Source organism: Triticum aestivum, chromosome 7B (genome assembly GCF_018294505.1).
Source record: "Triticum aestivum cultivar Chinese Spring chromosome 7B, IWGSC CS RefSeq v2.1, whole genome shotgun sequence".
Lineage (NCBI taxonomy): Eukaryota > Viridiplantae > Streptophyta > Magnoliopsida > Poales > Poaceae > Triticum > Triticum aestivum.
Genome location: NC_057813.1, coordinates 288896681 through 288916543, shown reverse-complemented (window position 1 = coordinate 288916543; position 19863 = coordinate 288896681). Strand labels below are relative to the sequence as shown.

General features: G+C 38.8%; 1 long non-coding RNA gene across 3 annotated transcripts; it reads right to left on the bottom strand.

Moving 5' to 3' along the window:
* Positions 1–16047: 16047 nt before the first annotated feature.
* On the bottom strand, positions 16048–19445 carry LOC123157348 (uncharacterized). 3 transcript variants are annotated; one of them, XR_006478957.1, is made up of 3 exons: positions 18870–19445; positions 16492–16695; positions 16048–16402 (listed from the first exon to the last, which is right to left on the bottom strand). It is a non-coding gene; the product is annotated as an uncharacterized lncRNA (long non-coding RNA). The 3 variants fall into 3 exon arrangements; XR_006478958.1 differs by having other exon boundaries at positions 16048–16695; positions 18870–19074; positions 19197–19443; XR_006478956.1 differs by having other exon boundaries at positions 16048–16695.
* Positions 19446–19863: the final 418 nt, after the last annotated feature.

Here is a 19863-nt window from a genome sequence, read left to right as displayed (position 1 = left end):
TAGCATGCCTCTTACCTATGATGATTATATTCATGAAAGTGGGTTTGGAAGAGTGTCAACTTTAGGAAGTAGTGATCCCACTATTTTTGAGGATGTTGAATCTTATAATGAATATGAAAGTGGATTTGGAGAGGTCGTGACTTTATCTAGTGATGATTCCACTATTTTGGAAGAGGTTTCAATTGATTATGATGAGAACCAAGTTGCTACTTATGATGATTATTGTGATGAAACTTATGCTATAAAAGTAGTGATGATTATATTTATAAAACTTGTCATGATTATGATTACCCTGTTTCTGAACATTACTCTTTTAATGTGGAAACAATCTATAGTATTCAAGTCTCTTATGATACTCCCACTATTCCGAATGAGAAGAATTTTGCTTATGTGGAGAGTAGTAAATTTTCTATGCAAGTAGATCATGAAAAGAATGCTTTAGGTGCTGGTTATACTGTTGAATTCATTCATGATGATACTGAAAATTATTATGAGGGAGGTATATATGCTTGTAGGAGTTGCAACAATATCAAGTTTCCTCTCTATGTGCTTAATGTTTTGAAGTTATGCTTGTTTTGCCTTCCTATGCTAGTTGATTCCATTTTTCATAAGTTGTGTGCTCACAAAATCCCTAGGCATAGGAATTGGGTTAGGTTTAAATTTTCTAGTCATATTCTTCATGATGCTCTCTTTATGTTTCAATTCTTATCTTTTATGTGAGCATCATTGAAATCATCATGCCTAGCTATAAGGCTTTAAAGATAAGCACCTGTTGGGAGACAACCCAATTTTACCCTTACTGTTTTTTGTGTGTCCACATGATTAATCTACTGTAGTAATCATATTTTATAGCTTTTGTTTCAATAAAGTGCCAAGTAAGACCTTTGGGAAGACTTGGGTCAAAGTTAATGTGATTTTGCTGTAAAAACAGAAACTTTGCACTCACGGGATTAGCTGTCATTTTTTACAGAAGAGCGATTTTGAGTTTATTCTTTTTGCAGAAGATTAATAGACAAATTTGTCACTTCCAAAAATTTATTTTATAATTTTTGGAGTAGCACAAATATGGTTGTTGTCCAGATCATTACAGACTGTTCTGTTTCTGGCAAATTCTGTTTTAATTGCATAGTTTGCTTGTTTTCTAGTTTCTATGGCTTATATTGCTCAATATAAATTGTAGAAATGATATGGTACAGTAGGTATTGTGTGAGAAAAAGTATGGATCTTGTCTTTGACAGTACAAAAGTTAATGATTTACTCTTTATCATACTAACCCATCTCACGAAGTTCCGTTAAGTTTTGTGTGATTGAAGTTTTCATGTTTTGAGTGAGATATTGATATGAGGAGAAAAAGGAGTGGGAAGACCCTAAGCTTGGGGATGCCCAAGGCACCCCAAGGTAATATTCAAGGAAGACCCAAGCACCTAAGCTTGGGGATGCCCCGGAAGGCATCCCCTCTTTCGTCTTCAAAACTATCGGTATACCTTACTCGGAGCTATATTTTTATTATTCACATGATATGTGTTTTGCTTGGAGCGTATTTTCAATTTTACTAGCTGTTTGAATAAAATCATTGGATCTTCAATCTTGAATGAAAAAGAATCCTCCCATGGCTAGTTAATTATTTGACTACTCAGTGTTCTTCACTTATATCTTTTTGGAGTAGTTTGTCATTTACTCACGTGCCTCACGTATATCCTATGAGTAAATGATTGAATGAATTGAATATCATAAATATGAATTTATATATATGTTTCATATGCTTATAACATGGGGAGTAATGACTTCACACATAATAAGTATAGGTAGTAAACTTATTGAAAGTTAGCAAACGTAATATTGGTCACTTGAACAATTCATGAACGATATTAAAGGAATAGAGATTTCACATATAAATATACTATCTTGGACATCTTTGGTAATTCTGAGCACTCATTAAAATATGACATGCTAAAAAGTTGATGTTGGACAAGGAAGAGAACTTAATGGGTTATGTTTTCCTATATACAAAACGTTATATTGCCTTGGATCATCCAACATGTTGAGCTTGCCTTTCCCTCTCATGCTAGCCAAATTCTTTGCACCAAGTAGAAATACTACTTGTGCTTCCAAACATCCCCTAAACTAGTTGTCATCGATGCATGCAATAAAAATTGCTCCTTAAATATGTATGATCTATCAGTGCAAATAAAATAAGCTTTATACGAACTTGTGATAGGGAAGAAATAAAAACGACGGACTGCATAATAAAGGTCTTTATCACAAGCGGCAATATAAAGTTACGTTCTTTTGCATAAAGATTTTGTGCATCCAACCATAAAAGCGCATGACAACCTCTGCTTCCCTCTGCGAAGGGCCTATCTTTTACTTTTATCTTCTACCTTTATACAAGAGTCATGGTGATCTTCACCTTTCCTTTTTACAATTTTTCCTTTGGCAAGCACTTTGTGTTGGAGCGATCCGGACATATATATCCACCTGGATGTAGGTTTTCATAAATTATTATTTTTGACATTACCCTTGAGGTAAAAGGTTGGAAGGCGAAACTATAAGACCCTATCTTTCTCTGTGTCCGATTAAAACTTTGAACCCGTAAATATCACATGAGTGTTAGCAAATGTGAAAGATTAAATGATAGTTGAGTATGTGGAGTTTGCTAAACCAAAGCTCTTACGTAGACCCTTCCTGAAAATAAGATGAATTGCAATTGTTTGATGACTAAGAGCATGGTTTGTTAGTTTTCAAGAAAGTATATGATCTATACTTTAACATGTGAATAGCTTGTTACTTGATCATGAGAAGTTCTATGAGTTGAGCTACTGTTATGATATATAATGATGCTAGAAAAAGTGATTGAAACTATCATTGATCAAACTTATGCCCTTGCTCGCATTCACACTTCATAAATTATTTCTTTTATGATTTACCTACTCGAGGACGAGCGGGAATTAATTTTGGGGATGCTGATACATCTCCAACGTATCTATAACTTATGAAGTATTCATGCCATGTTTACAACAGTTTTATATGATTTTGGTATGATTTGATTGGAACTAACCCGGACTGACGCTATTTTCAGCAGAACTACCGTGGTGTTGTTTTTGTGCAGAAATAAAAGTTCTTGGAATGCGCTAAAAATCAACGGAGATTTTTTGGAAGATATAAAAAATACAGGAACAAAATTCTACCGAAGGGGAGTCCCGAGGGGCCCACGAGGGTGGAGGGCGCCCCCACCCCTAGGGGCGCGCCCCTGTGCCTCATGGACTCCCCGTGGGGTCCCCTGACTTATCATTGATGCCAACCTCTCCTATAAATGCCCAAACCTCTAGAAAATAACCTAGATCGGAAGTTCCACCACCGCAAGCCTCTGTAGCCACGAGAAATCAATCTAGGCCCTCTCTGGCACCCTGCTAGAGGGGCCCATCATCACCAGAGGCTGTGGGGAAGGATCTCGGAGGGGCCATCATCACCATGAAGGCAAAGGACCAGAGGGGGAATCTCTCCCCAACCAGGGGGGAGGCCATGGAGGAAGAAGCACAAGGGGGAGAACCTCTCCTCCTCTCTCTCGGTGGCGCCAGAGTGCCATCGGGAAGGGAATCATCGCCACGGTGATCGTCTTCATCAACATCACCATCATCATCACCATCCTCATCTCTTTTACGCGGTCCACTCTCCCACTCCCTGCTGTAATCCCTACTTGAACATGGTGCTTTATGCCACATATTATGATCCAATGATGTTTTGCCATCCTATGATGTTTTGAGTAGATATCCTTTGTCTTTGGGTTGATTGATGATCTAGATTGGTATGAGTTGTATGTTTTATTTGGTGTTGTCCTATTGTGCCCTCAGTGTCGCGCAAGCGTGAGGGATTCACGTTGTAGGGTGTTGCAATACGTTCATGATTCGCTTATAGTGGGTTTCTTGAGTGGTAGAAGCATAAACCCGACTAAGGGGGTTGTTGCGTATGGGATAAAGGGGACTTGATATGTTAATGCTATGGTTGGGTTTTACCTTAATGATCTTTAGTAGTTGTGGATGCTTGCTAGAGTTCTAATCATAAGTGCATATGATCCAAGAAGAGAAAGTATGTTATCTTATGCATCTCCCTCATATGAAATTGCAATAGTGATTACTGGTCTTGTTAACAATTGCCTAGGATAATTCCGCACACCGACCCATCATTATTCCACACTCGCTACTTTTAATATTTAGTAATATATTCTAACTTTATGATAACAGCACCTACTATTATATTTTAGCTCTCCGATATCATACAAAGTTATCCTCTTCATACCCACAACATAGTTTTGTTTCCCGTTTCTAGTTGGAAGCAAACGTTCGGTGTACGTGGAGTCGTATTAGTGGCAGATAGGACTTGAGAGAATATTGATCTTACCTTTAGCTCCTTGTGGGTTCGACACTCCATACTTATCATTTCCACCTTTGGGAATTGCTACGATGATTCCCTGCACTTGGGGATTATTAAGTACCCAAACATCGGTCCACCCACATACCAAATTATCAAAGTAACGAACACGAATCATATGAGCATGATGAAAACTATCTTGACGATAATTCCCATGTGTCCTCGGGAGCGCTTTGCTTTCTATAAGAGTTTTTCCAGGCTTGTCCTTTGCTACAAAAAGGATTGGGGCACCTTGCTGCACCTTGTTTACTTTTATTACTTGTTACCCATTACATATTACCTTCTCACAAAACTATCTATTACCGATAATTTCAGTGCTTGCAGAGAATACCTTACTGAAAATTGCTTGTCATTTCCTTCTGCTCCTTGTTGGGTTCGACACTCTTACTTATTGAAAGGACTACGATAGATTCCCTATACTTGTGGGTCATCAAGACTCTTTTCTGGTGCCGTTGCCGGGGAGTGAAGCGCCTTTGGTAGGTGGAATTTGGTAATGAAAATTTTATATAGTGTGCTGAAATTTACTGTCACTTGTTACTATGGACAATAATCCTTTGAGGGACTCATTCGGGGTATCTTCACCCCGACCAGAAATGCAAAGAGTTGCTCCTCAACCTACTGAACCTACTGAAAATGTTTACTTTGAAATTCCTTCGGGTATGATAGAGAAACTGCTAGCTAATCCTCTTACAGGAGATGGAACATTACATCCCGATATACACCTAATCTATGTGGATGAAGTTTGTGGATTATTTAAGCTTGCAGGTATGCCCGAGGATGTTATCAAGAAGAAGTTATACCATTTATCTTTGAAGGGAAAGGCATTGACATGTTTAGGCTATGTGATGATATTGGATCATGGAACTACAACCGATTGAAATTGTAATTTCATCAGAAGTTTTATCCTATGCATCTGGTTCATCGTGACCGTAATCTATTTATATATAAAAATTAATTGATGGGTTAACCACAAAAAAGATAAATAGATTAAAATTCCCACAATAATTAGAAAGATCTAACCATCTATTTGGTGGATTAACGATTATATAGCCATTAGATTTAAGTGATTAAAATTACCCATCATTGCCATTACATACATGGAAATTGGCCTTGGTTTAACAAAAAAAATGTATATATAAGTAATTGATGGGTTAACCACAAAAAAGAGAAATGGATTTTAATTCCCACAATAATTGGAAAGATCTAACCATCTATTTGGTGGATTAATGATTAATAGCCATTAGATTTAAGTGATTAAAATTACCCACCATTGCCATTACATACATGGAAATTGGCCTTGGTTTAACAAAAAAAATTGTACATATATTCACGTGTATATCTTGCCCTATAGGCTAGAGCCTCCTGATTACTTGTAACATCCCAAATTTTCAATTTGGAATGTTATACACTAGATCATCAATGCATATCATATTTATTTGCTTTTGGTTTGATCCTAGAAATTCTAAGCAACTCAAGGACCCTCGGAGAGAGTTGGGGATTTCATTATTTTTATATTTGAGTTTTCTCGAATTTTGAAAATAGGATCATTTGATTTTATTTATTTTATCTTCAATTATTTCAATTATAAAAATATGAGAGAGAGAATAAAATGACTTTCCCAAAATAAAGAAATATTGAGGATTTAATAAAAAAATCAAATAAGTTTTATTTTGGAGTTTTTGCTATTTTATTTGAATTTAGGAAAAATTGCATGTTTTCAAAACTGCATTTTAGGGCCAAGAAAATGTTCATCTCGTTCTAAATATTTTATTTAGACGGTGAAAATTTGTTTTGGCATTTTTAGATTTTTATTTATTTTTCTAGGATTCTCTTAGTTCGGCGGAATTACTTAAAAAATATCTCCGCGCCCGACTGGGCCGAAGGCCCAGCCGAGCCAGGCCGGCTCGCGCCAGCGCCACCGCCTCCCGCCGCCGTGTCGCCGCCAGACTCGGGGAGTCCAACCCCGAGCCGCCGCTGCCTTGCCTCTTCCCCAAGCCGGCCGAGCCCCCCCCCCCCCTCTTAAATACCCCGCCGCCGCCACCCCACCCCGCCACCCGACCCGCCCCGCCGCCGAGCTGCCGCCGCCGCCGCCTCCTGCCGCCACCGCCGCAGCCCCGCCACCTCGCGCCGTCCCGCCGGAGCTGCCGGAGCCCCCGCCGGAGCCGAGCCGGAGGTATTAACCGCCACCGCCGTCGTGGTCCGGTTTTTTTAAAAACCCGATCCGGTTTTTCTTTAGAAACCCTAGATTCGTTTTTTTAAATAGATTGGTTTTTTTTGGTTTCTTTTTTTAGCGAGCATTCGCCCGTTCGTTCGTTTTAACGAACGAATTCGCCGTTTAGTTTCAGTTAACGAACGTTCGTTCATTAATCGGTTCGTCAGTTTTTCTTTTTCTCGGATTTTCCGCGGTTATTTCTGATCGCGATTTCTGATCCAATTTTCGTTCTAGTATAACTTTTCGCTCGTTTATCGGAATCAGGCGATTCAAGCGCCTAGAGTTTCGTCTCGAAACTCTCTTTCCGTTTAACCAACTCAAACAAGTTTTTGCTACTGTAAAATTTGACCTAGATTCAAACTAGTAAATAAAGCTTGTTTCTTTCGCCGTTTGACTTTCGTTGCTTCGTTCGATTTGATCCTTTTTGCAAATCAGAGTTCTTAAGTTGAACTTTCTGGTTAGATCCCTTATTTGAGTTTTACCTGTGCATTAGATGAGTACTTATTGTATGCTTGTTTGTTTGCGATAGAGTACTCGGAGTGCACCGCTTGCTACTTTGAATCTCTAGGTTTTGCAGATCATCAGCAAGGCAAGTAACACTTTGATCATACCTCTTTACTACCCAGTTTTTATTGCATTAGATCAACCCTCAAACAATTGCATGACTAGGATCTGATTAATATGTTGGTTTTGGGAAGTAGATGAGGTAGTACCTATCACCTGTTTATTAATATGTTGGTTTTGGGAAGTAGATGTGCTAGCGCTTCTGAAAAACTATGTCTCGGTCATCCGTTTCTCAAACATCATGTAGTGCGAGAATCCCAAATAGAGGAGATCGAGTCTTGTGGGGAAAAGTGTGCAAACCACTGCAGAGTGTATAAACTAATCATGGTTAGCCGTGTCCCCGGTTATGGACATCTTGAGAATATAGTACTTGGATTATCATGTGAATCTCGTCATGTTACTTTAATTAATATTGTTGGGTTTTAATGATGATGCTTAATTGGGATTGAGAATGCTGTCAACCATTCTCAATGTTTAACAACCACATGATAGTTAAATAAAATTTATTCCTTTGCAGTAGGGAAAAATTGGCTTTATGCAAAACTGTAACCATAGAGCTTTCCACCAGCCATATTATGCATGTAGTGTAGCTTTATTCTTTCATTACTCTCTATGTGTTACATTGCCAGCATATTCCATGTGGTGACCCGTTTTCGGGCTGCAACGTTCATGTTGCAGACTTTTTAGACGACGAGTAAGGTGCCTTAGGTCGTGGTTCTATACTAAGTGATGCCGTTGGAGTTGATGGACTCACTTATCTTCCAAGCCTTCCGTTGTTATCGTTATTAGATGGCCTTAAGCCATATTTATTGTAATAAGTTCTCTTTTGAGACATTCGATGTAATAAGTGTGTGATTGCTACTCTGTTATAAATCCTTCAAGTACTGTGCGTGTGCTACATCTTGAGCTTGTATTGGTTTTCCTCGAAGACGAGAGGGTGATACAGCAAGTGTAGCGTAAGTATTTCCCTCAGTTTTTTGAGAACCAAGGTATTAATTCAGTAGGAGGCTCCTCAAAAGTCCCACGCACCTACACAAACAAACTGAGAACTCGCAACCAACACAATAAAGGGGTTGTGAATCCCTTCACGGCCACTTGCGAAAGTGAGATCTGATAGAGATAGTATGATAAGATAAATATATTTTTGGTATTTTATAATATAGATGCAAAAAGTAAAGATGCAAATAAAAGTAGATTGAAAGCAAATATGATAAGAGATAGACCCGGGGGCCATAGGTTTCACTAGAGGCTTCTCTCGAGATAGCATAAGTATTACGATGGGTGAACAAATTACTGTCGAGCAATTGATAGAAAAGCGAATAATTATGAGATTATCTAGGCATGATCATGTATATATGCATCACATCCAAAACAAGTAGACCGACTCCTGCCTGCATCTACTACTATTACTCCATACATCGACCGACTCCTGCCTGCATCTAGAGTATTAAGTTCACAAAGAACAGAGTAATGCATTAAGCAAGATGACATGATGTAGAGGGATAAACTCATGCAATATGATATAAACGCCATCTTGTTATCCTCGATGGCAACAATACAATACGTGTCTTGCAACCCTTTCTGTCACTGGGTAAGAACACAGCAAGATTGAACCCAAAGCTAAGCACTTCTCCCATGGCAAGAAAGATCAATCTAGTAGGCCAAACCAAACTGATAATTCGAAGAGACTTGCAAAGATGACTCAATCATACATAAAAGAATTCAGAGAAGATTCAAATATTATTCATAGATAAACTTGATCATAAACCCACAATTCATCGGATCTCGACAAACACACCGCAAAAAGAGATTACATCGAATAGATCTCCACAAGAGAGGGGGAGAACATTGTATTGAGATCCAAAAAGAGAGAATAAGCCATCTAGCTAATAACTATGGACCCGTAGGTCTGTGGTAAACTACTCACAACTCATCGGAGGGGCAAGGATGTTGATGTAGGGGCCCTCCGTGGTTGATTCCCCCTCCAGCAGAGTGGCGGCGAAGACTCCAAGATGGGATCTCGCATATACAGAAGGTTACGGTGGTGGAAATTCTGTTTTATGGTGCTCCTGGATGTTTTCGGGGTATGTAGGTATATATAGGAGGAAGAAGTACGTCGGTGGCCGGCCGAGGGGCCCACGAGACAGGGGGCGCGCCCTACGGGGGGGGGGGGGCTCCTATCTCGTGGACGCCTCGGCTGCTTCTTGGCTTGCACTCCAAGTCCTCCGGATCACGTTGGTTCCAAAAATCACTCTCCCGAAGGTTTCATTCCGTTTGGACACCGTTTGATATTCCTTTTCTTCGAAATACTGAAATAGGCAAAAAAACTGCAATACGGGCTGGGTCTCCGGTTAGTAGGTTAGTCCCAAAAATGATATAAATGTGTAAAATAAAGCCCATAAATATCCAAAAGGGGTAATATAATAGCATGGAACAATCAAAAATTATAGATACGTTGGAGACGTCTCAAGCATCCCCAAGCTTAATTCCTGCTCGTCCTCGAGTAGGTAAATGATAAAAAGAGAATTTTTGATGTGGAATGCTACCTAGCATAAGTTATAGTGTAAATTTATTTATTGTGGCAAGAATGTTCAGATCCAAATGATTCAAAATAAAAGTTCATATTGATAAAAGAAATAGTAACACTTCAAGCATACTAATCAAAGTAATCATGTCTTCTCAAAATAACATGGCAAAAGGAAGTTCATCCCTACAAAATCATATAGTTAGGCTATGCTTCATTTTCGTCACACAAAGATGTTCCCAACTTCTATACCCCCGATGACAAGCCAAGCAATTGTTTCATACTTAAATAATCTCAAACTTTTTCAACATTCACGCAATACATGAGCGTGAGCCATGGATATAGCACTATGGGTGGAATAGAATATGAGGATGGGGATTGTGTGGAGAAGACAAAAAAAGGAGAAAGTCTCACATTGACGAGGATAATCAACGGGCTATGGAGATGCCCATCAATTGATGTCAACATGAGGAGTAGGGATTGCCATGCAACGGATGCACTAGAGCTATAAATGAATGCTCAACAAAAGAAAACTAGTGGGTGTGCATCCAACTTGCTTGCTCACGAAGACCTAGGGCATTTGAGGAAGCCCATCATAGGAATATACAACCCAAGTTCTATAATGAAAAATTCCCACTAGTATGAAAAATACAACTTATGGGACTCACTATATAAAAACATGGTGCTACTTTGAAGCACAAAATATGGGACTCACTACATGAAGAACAAGGTGCTACTTTGAAGCACAAGTGTGGAAAAAGAGATAGTAACATTGCCCTTTTTATTTCTTTTTCTTTTTTTCTTTCTTTTTCTTTTTTTTGGGCCTTTCTTTTTTTTGGCCTTTCTTCTTTTTTTTTCTTTTTTTCTTTTTTTGGGCAATGCTCTAATAATGATGATCATCACACTTTCATTGATTACAATATATGAATTACAACTCGAAACTAGAACAAGATATGACTCTATATGAATGCCTCCGGTGGTGTACCAGGATGGTGCAATGAATCAAGAGTGACATGTATGAAAAATAATGCATGGTGGCTTTGCCACAAATACGATGTCAACTACATGATCATGCAATGGCAATATGACAAAAGTAAAGTATGTCATGATGATGATAAACGGAACGGTGGAAAGTTGCATGGCAATATATCTCGGAATGGCTATGGAAATGCCATAATAGGTAGGTATGGTGGCTGTTTTGACGAAGATATAAGGAGGTTTATGTGTGATAGAGCGTATCGTATCACGGGGTTTGGATGCACCGGTGAAGTTTGGACCAACTCTCAAGGTGAGAAAGGGCAATGCACGGTACCGAAGAGGCTAGCAATGGTGGAAAGGTAAAAGTGCGTATAATCCATGGACTCAACATTAGTCAAAAGAACTCATATACTTATTGCAAAAAAATTGAAGTCATCAAAAATCAAGTACTACGCGCATGCTCCTAGGGGGATAGATTGGTAGGAAAAGACCATCGCTCGTCCCCGACCGCCACTCATAAGGATGCACAAGCCAGGTACACTTCATGTTTCAAATTTGTTACACAACTTTAGCCATACGTGCATGCTATGGGACTTGATAACTTCAACACAAGAATTCTTTAAATTCATAATCACCCAACTAGCATGACTTTAATATCACTACCTCCATATCTCAAAAGAATTATCAAGTATCAAATTGATCATAGCATCCAGTTCACTTCCTATGATAGTTTTTATTATACCCAACTTGGATGCTCATCATTCTAGGACCAATTTTGTAACCATAGCAAATACCATGCTGTTCTAAAAGACTCTCAAAATAATATAAGTGAAGCATGAGATAGTAGCAATTTCTTCAAAATTACGACACCACCGTGCTCTAAAAGATATAAGTGAAGCACTAGAGCAAAAACTATCAAGCTCAAAAGATATAAGTGAAGCACATAGAGTATTCTAACAAAATTCTAGTCGAATAGGCTTCTCTCAAAAGGTGTGTACAGACAGGATGATTGTGGTAAACTAAAAAGCAAATACTAATATAATACACGACGCTCCAAGCAAAACACATATCATGTGGCGAATAAAAATATAGCTCCAAGTAAAGTTCCCAATGAACGAAGACAAAAGAGGGGATGCCTTCCCGGGCATCCCCAAGCTTAGGCTTTTGGCTATCCTTGAATATCTTGGGGTGCCATTGGCATCCCCAAGCTTAGGATCTTGCCACCCTTTATTCCATAGTCCATAAAAGCTTTACCCAAAACTTGAAAACTTCACAACACAAAACTCAACAGGAAATCTTATAAGCTCCGTTAGTGAAAGAAAAGAAAACCACCACATAAGGTACTGCAATGAACTCATTATTTATTTATTTTGGTGTTAAACCTACTGTATTCCAACTTCTCTATGGTTCATAAACTATTTTACTAGCCATAGATGCATCAAAATAAGCATACAACACACGAAAAACAGAATTTGTCAAAAACAGAGCAGTATGTAGCAATCTGTAACTAACGCAAACTTCTGGAACTCTAAAAATCCTACCAAAAGAGGACGCACTGGAAAATTCGTTTATTGATCATCATCAAAAATAATCAATGCAAAAGCACGTTTCTTTGATTTATTGAATTTTTTCTCGTGAGTGCAAAGTTTCTTTTTTTCAGCAGAATCAAATCAACTATCATCATAGTTTATCCTATAGGTTTTACTTGGCACAAACACTAATTAAAAGATAAAAACACATCTAAACAGAGAGTAGATGTTAAAATTTATTGAATAACAGCAAGGAAAAATATTGGTTTGCCTCCCAACAAGCGCTATCGTTTAATGCCCCTAGCTAGGCATTGATAATTTAATGATGCTCACATGGAAGACAAGAATCGAAGCACAAAGAGAGCATCATGAAACACGTGACAAACACATCTAAGTCTAACATACTTCCTATGCATAGGCATATTATAAGCAAACAAATTTCAAAGGCAAGCAAAAACTAGCATATGCAAGGAAGAAGAAAGAGACGATAGCAATCTCAACATGACGAGAGGTAATTTAATAAGATAAAAATTTCTACGACCATATTTTCCCCTCTCATAATAATTACATGTAGGATCATAGGCAAATTCAACAAAATAGCTATCACAAAACATATTCTCAAGATGATCCACATGCATGCAAAGTTGACACTCTTCCAAGATAGTGGGATTAACATTAACTAAAGTCATGACCTTTCCGAACCCACTTTTATCAAAAATATCATAAGATTGAATATACTCCAAATATGTGGGATCTAAAGTTGACACTCTTACTAACCCACTTTCAATATTATTGCAAACACTATTATCAATATCATATTCATCATGGGGCTTAAATAAATTTTCAAGGTTATAAGAAGAATCACCCCAATCATGATCATTGAAACAAGTAGTAGACATAGCAAAACTAGCATCCCCAAGCTTAGGGTTTTGCATATTATTAGCACAATTGACATCAAGAGAATTTATAGGAAAATCATTGCAATCATGCTTTTTATTCAAGGAGTTATCGTGAATCTCTTCATAAATTTCTTCATCATAATTTTCGGATTCACAAATTTTGAGCAAAGCTTCATAAAGATAATCTAGTGCACAAAACTCACTAGCAATTGGTTCATCATAATTGGATCTCTTAAAAAGATTAGCAAGCGGATGGGGATCCATAGATCTTAAGTTCTCTGTTTAGCAATAAATAAGCATCTATTCCAACCAAACGAGCAAATGAAAGGGCAAGCAAAAGAGAGGAGGGGATTGGGAAAGAGAGGGCGAATAAAACGGCAAAGGTGAAGCGGGGGAGAGCAAACGAGAGGCAAATGGCAAATAATGTAAATGCAAGGGAGATGAGTTTGTGATGGGTACTTGGTATGTCTTGACTTGAGCGAAGACCTTCCCGGCAACGGCGCCAGAAATCCTTCTTGCTCCGTCTTGAGCTTGCATTGGTTTTCCTCGAAGAGGAGAGGGTGATGCAGCAAGTGTAGCGTAAGTATTTCCCTCAGTTTTTGAGAACCAAGGTATCAATCCAGTAGGAGGCTCCTCAAAAGTCCCACACACCTACACAAACAAACCGAGAACTCGCAACCAAAGCAATAAAGGGGTTGTGAATCCCTTCACGGCCACTTGCGAAAGTGAGATCTGATAGAGATAGTATGATAAGATAAATATATTTTTGGTATTTTATAATATAGATGCAAAAAGTAAAGATGCAAATAAAAGTAGATTGAAAGCAAATATGATAAGAGATAGACCCGGGGGCCATAGATTTCACTAGAGGCTTCTCTCGAGATAGCATAAGTATTACGGTGGGTGAACAAATTACTGTCGAGCAATTGATAGAAAAGCGAATAATTATGAGATTATCTAGGCATGATCATGTATATAGGCATCACATCCAAAACAAGTAGACCGACTCCTGCCTGCATATACTACTATTACTCCACACAGCGACCGACTCCTGCCTGCATCTAGAGTATTAAGTTCACAAAGAACAGAGTAACGCATTAAGCAAGATGACATGATGTAGAGGGATAAACTCATGCAATATGATATAAACCCCATCTTGTTATCCTCGATGGCAACAATACAATACGTGTATTTTAACCCTTTCTGTCACTGGGTAAGAACACCGCAAGATTGAACCCAAAGCTAAGCACTTCTCCCATGGCAAGAAAGATCAATCTAGTAGGCCAAACCAAACCGATAATCCGAAGAGACTTGCAAAGATAACTCAATCATACATAAAAGAATTCAAAGAAGATTCAAATATTATTCATAGATAAACTTGATCATAAACCCACAATTCATCGGATCTTGACAAACACACCGCAAAAAGAGATTACATCGAATAGATCTCCACAAGAAAGGGGGAAAACATTGTATTGAGATCCAAAAAGAGAGAAGAAGTCATCTAGCTAATAACTATGCACCCGTAGGTTTGTGGTAAACTACTCACAACTCATCGGAGGGGCAAGGATATTGATGTAGAGGCCCTCCATGATCGATTACCCCTCCGGCGGAGTGCCGGCGAAGGCTCCAAGAAGGCATCTCGCGGATACAGACTGTTACGACGGTGGAAATTGTGTTTCGTTGTGCTCCTGGATGTTTTCGGGGTACGTAGGTATATATAGGAGGAAAAACTACGTCGGTGGCCGCCCGAGAGGCCTACGAGATAGGGGGGCGCCCTCCTATCTCGTGGCCGCCTCGGCTGCTTCTTGGCTTGCACTCCAAGTCCTCCGGATCACGTTCGTTCCAAAAATCACGCTCCCGAAGGTTTCATTCCGTTTGGGCTCCGTTTGATATTCCTTTTCTTCAAAATACTGAAATAGGCAAAAAAACAGCAATACGGGCTGGGCCTCCAGTTAGTAGGTTAGTCCCAAAAATGATATAAATGTGTAAAATAAAGCCCATAAACATCCAAAAGGGGTAATATAATAGCATGAAACAATCAAAAATTATAGATACGTTGGAAACATATCAGCGTGTCAGCATTACTGATCCAGGGATGACACTAAAGCACAGAGATCAGACTGTTTGAGGTCTGGTCGCTACATTACTCCCGCTGTCGCCGCTGCTTTGCTCATTTTTCATATGGATGGCAAGGATGCATGAAGACCATCTGTACACATATTCACGTATATGTCTTGCCCTAGAGGCTAGATCCGCCTAATCACTGTGGCCACCGCCACTGCTTTGTTGATGTTGTCATCTAGATGCTGAGGATGCATGAGGACCAGAAAAAACTCTCTGTATTTGTCGCTATTGTTAGGTCTTTGTTTTTCCTAAAAATCTCCTCTCTAATTGTCGATGTTATTAGGCCCCTGTTTTCCTTATGTTGTTGCCTCAACTTAGCTGCTACAGGTCCAAGATGGTGGACGTCGACGTGCTGTACTCGAGCCTATGAAAAACTGAAAAATTGTCCTTACACGCTTACCTCAGATTCCTCCTAATAGCTAGAAGAATCATCAATCATGGATGTGCGATTACATACACAAATCAATCAGCACTCCGACATGATTCACTTCTTGGAGTGAACCTTTCCGACATGATTCACTTCTTGGAGTGAACCTTTTCGGTTTAAAGACATGCAACCATACAATCAAGTGCTAACTTTATCCAATAGCTCTACTGCAACTTGCTAGGGTCACTACACCGACTATATATCTAAAGAGGGGCGAGTTAGCAAGAGAAGGTGAATAAGATAGATGGAACTGATTTTATTTTTTTAGTTTTGCTTTGTCTTACGCCTTGAACAAGTTAGATGAGAAATTAATCTTTAATCATTAGCAAAACAGAGGTTGTTTCAAATTACTCTGACTATTAGCAAAAATCTATTTTTATATTATATTTAGATCATAATGCATAGATACTGATTGCGTGTTTGTACTAATTTAGCCCTTTCTATTTACTGGATTCAGAAAAAAAATGATGCTATATCTGTTCATGCATACCACCTATTGTTAAATTGTTTACTAGAAAAGACACAGATCTACAGAGAGCTCAACAGCCTATCGCATGCCTTATGTCGGGCTCAACCACGAAGTGTGTGTCGCCTGTGTCCGGCTCGACAACAAGAGCTACAACCTTGACAAGGTCGGCTTCGCCACCAACGATCTCATGGACGCCCAGCCGAGCGTATGCTACGCCGCTCCCTGCTCATGTTCATACTACATACCTATCAAAGGAGATGGCGAAGATCATTTGGTGAAGAACACTTGGTGAAGAATGCTTTGAGAACCACTATGATGGATGATGGACCCGCACCAGTGCACAATCGCCATATTGGTCTTGGCGTCCAGTTCCACTAGGAGAACCACTAGTCAGCGCAACTGGATATTGGAGAACCACTAACCAGGGTGTTTGGATATTGGAGAACCAGACGCACTTGATGTGCATCGGTATGGATCCTCTCAGCATCATCGTCCATGTCTACAATGGTACAGCTCATAGCCCCCGGTCACACCTTCTCTGAAACACAATAGTGCATTATGAAGGTAGTCAGATTGATGCGCGAAATATAGGAACAACTTTCTGTAGCTGGAGACATCAAGTTATGGATTGTGTTTTTATAGTGGCATCATTAGTTACTTATCGGGTTCCTGTAAATTTGTTTGCAACACAACCCATCAGTATGTGGAGAAAAAGAAGTAGCGAACGGGCCACTGTGGTCTAGATAGGAAGGTCAGCATTCTTGAATGGAAGTAAGAAAACTATTGTAAGACTGAGATGCTTAATGTTTGTAGTCATCCATTAGCAGATCAGGTGTGGTTAGAAAATGTTTTAAATCTTCCACGCTTGTCTACAATGGTACAACTCATAGCCCTCGGTCACACCTTCTCTAAAACAAAATAGTGCATTATGAAGGTAGTCAGATTGATGCGCGAAATATAGGAATAGCTTACTATACTTGGAGACATCAAGTTATGGATTGTGTTTTTATAGTGGCATCATTAGTTACTTACCGGGTTCCTGTAAATTTGTTTGCAACACAACCCATCAGTATGTGGAGCAAAAAGAAGTAGCGAACGGGCCACTATGGTCTAGATAGGAAGGTCAGCATTCTTGAATGGAAGTAAGAAAACTATTGTAAGACTGAGATGCTTAATGTTTGTTGTCATCCATTAGCAGATCAGGGTGTGGTTAGAAAATGTTTTAAATCTTCCACGCTTCTGCTATTTCTAGACGTCATTGATTAATTCCAATCTGTCAATGCATAAAGCTTTAGCCCCTTGGGACATAATATATGTCATTTCGTACAATTTAGGCAATAGAATATTCGCTTAGAACAAAGATTGATCAGGTAATCTCATCAGTTTTTAATATGATGTGACAAGATGCTTGAAATCCTGAAACTTCAGTGTCTTATCTTCAGTCTGTAAAGTCAATTTTGTGTTTTCTATAACAGATGATTGTGTGTCTTCAACTTTTCAGGCAACAGTGTTATGTTTGACGACAGTGTTATCTTCAGGCATGGAGAACTTCAACGACAAGTTTGCTGAAAAGTATATGCCTAATTACCAAGGTAGGTACTCGACCATAACACTGTAGGTATATATCTCTATTTTCTTGCATGTAGTGATGGATACTACATACGAGGTACTCGACGGTATATCAGATAACAAGAGAAAATAGACTATAGATAAGCGTGTTGTGCACGCCCAGCTTGCAAATGCATTTTGCATGTATGCGTAAGTTAGTAGGTTATCAGAGTAAGTAGAGAATGGAATATATGTAAGACCATCAGTATACATGCTTCTTCTTGACTACGTATGTGGTTGTTGATGTGTACTATTCTATAAATGATTTATTTATCTTATTGCCTCCTTTTCAATAATGATTTATTTCTCTTATTGCCTCCTTTTCAAGATATTTTTTTAACCCGGGGAACAACATGGCCCTACTGTATAATTCATTTTCAAGAACTGCTTATGGTCTTAATACAAGTGCGTATCTATGTAAGCCTCGCAATTTCAGTGGTAACCTACTAATTATTTATTATTTGTCCCATATTTGTACTAGCATATACAATGTACTTTGTTTCGTTCCTTTGTAGATTAATGGTACCTTATCTCATCAACACACTGCCTGATGGCATAAGTGATACATTGAGCAACCATAGCAGATGAACATGACGTACATGTTTTAGTTCGCGGCATTTCTAAGGATGCTATAAGTCAACAAGGTAAAAATAGACAAAAAAAAGTACTCGAATGACATGCTTAAAGTTAGAAAAAAACTAAAATTTCAAAAAAATTCACTAAAGTAATTGCGATGAATTAAATCTAAATATTATTAGTAATTTATATTGACATTTAGTGGATTTCCATACTTCTTTATGTGAGCAAAGTTAGATTATATGATCCAACGTTTTGGGTTTGCAACTTTGCATTGGTATGTCTGCTCACACATATACTTACATTTTTACAATTTCACTAACTTATTACTGTAGTATCTACGTCATTCAACAATTATTGAGCACTTCAAAAGAATCACATGTTTTTCCAAAATTTGAAAGAAAAATAATGAAACATTTACCACTAATAGGTCTTTCCTTAATTACGTTATATTAGTTGAACCGCACAAACACATGAAAATGTTAAGAAAAAGGGAAAATATCAGTCAAGAAAAGGAAGAAGGGGGACCTGCAGGGCAGACTTTCAACTTTGGAGATTGTTGACGCCGTGGGGGATGACGACGACGTGCCCGACTACCTCGAGCGGGAATACAAACAATGTGTCTGCCTTGCGCACTTGGGGAAGACAATGTCGCCGGCATCCTAATACTCAAGCTGGATCCAAGCGAGGCTACAGGAGACGAAATCCACGCCCAAATCAACTGTACGGACGCCTACAATAACGGCACTTTGCAGATGAATGATCACGCCTCCTCCTTGCTGCGGCTAATCTTTCGGCCCTACTATCCATCGCCATTCAAAATCCAAGGAGACCGAGGCATATGAGGGACCATACCAGCCGCCGTCGACGGATACACTATGGAAGCACCATTTGCGGGGGTGGCTGCAGGTGAGCATGAACAACAGAGTTGATGGGAGCTATTCGGCAGCAGCAATTTTGGAGTGACCAGAGAGATTGGGGAAAGGAGAAAGGGGATCGGGCTAGAGGAACATCTCGCTGTGTGAGTGCGAAAGAAGAATTGAGAAGTCAAGAAGAGTACAGAATGGGAAAGTGAAGAAACAGCCTGGTGGGACCCATTAAACCAATGACGTTTTGTGCATGTAGTAGAGTGCACACTATGAGAGCAAACTATATAACGTGAAAATGTAAGCCACCGTTTGTACTGTTGACTGCACGTGTCTTAACTTATCTCTAATATAATCATGGAAGCAAATACCTACCAAGAAATTTTTCATGGATGTGTATATTATATAAATATAAATCATTTATGTACAAAAATCACTAAAAATAATACATCAATCTTCAACAGCATTACCAAATTTATCCATGACTACCCGGAAACAATCAAAACTATTAACCTTGTGTTTACGAAAATAAAAAAATTAAGCAACACGACAAAAACATCAAAGAAATGATAAATATAAAATTTGAACAATGCATATAAAAGTTGTTTATACACCATGAATAATTAGCGAGTAAATGACGATGGGACAACATATAT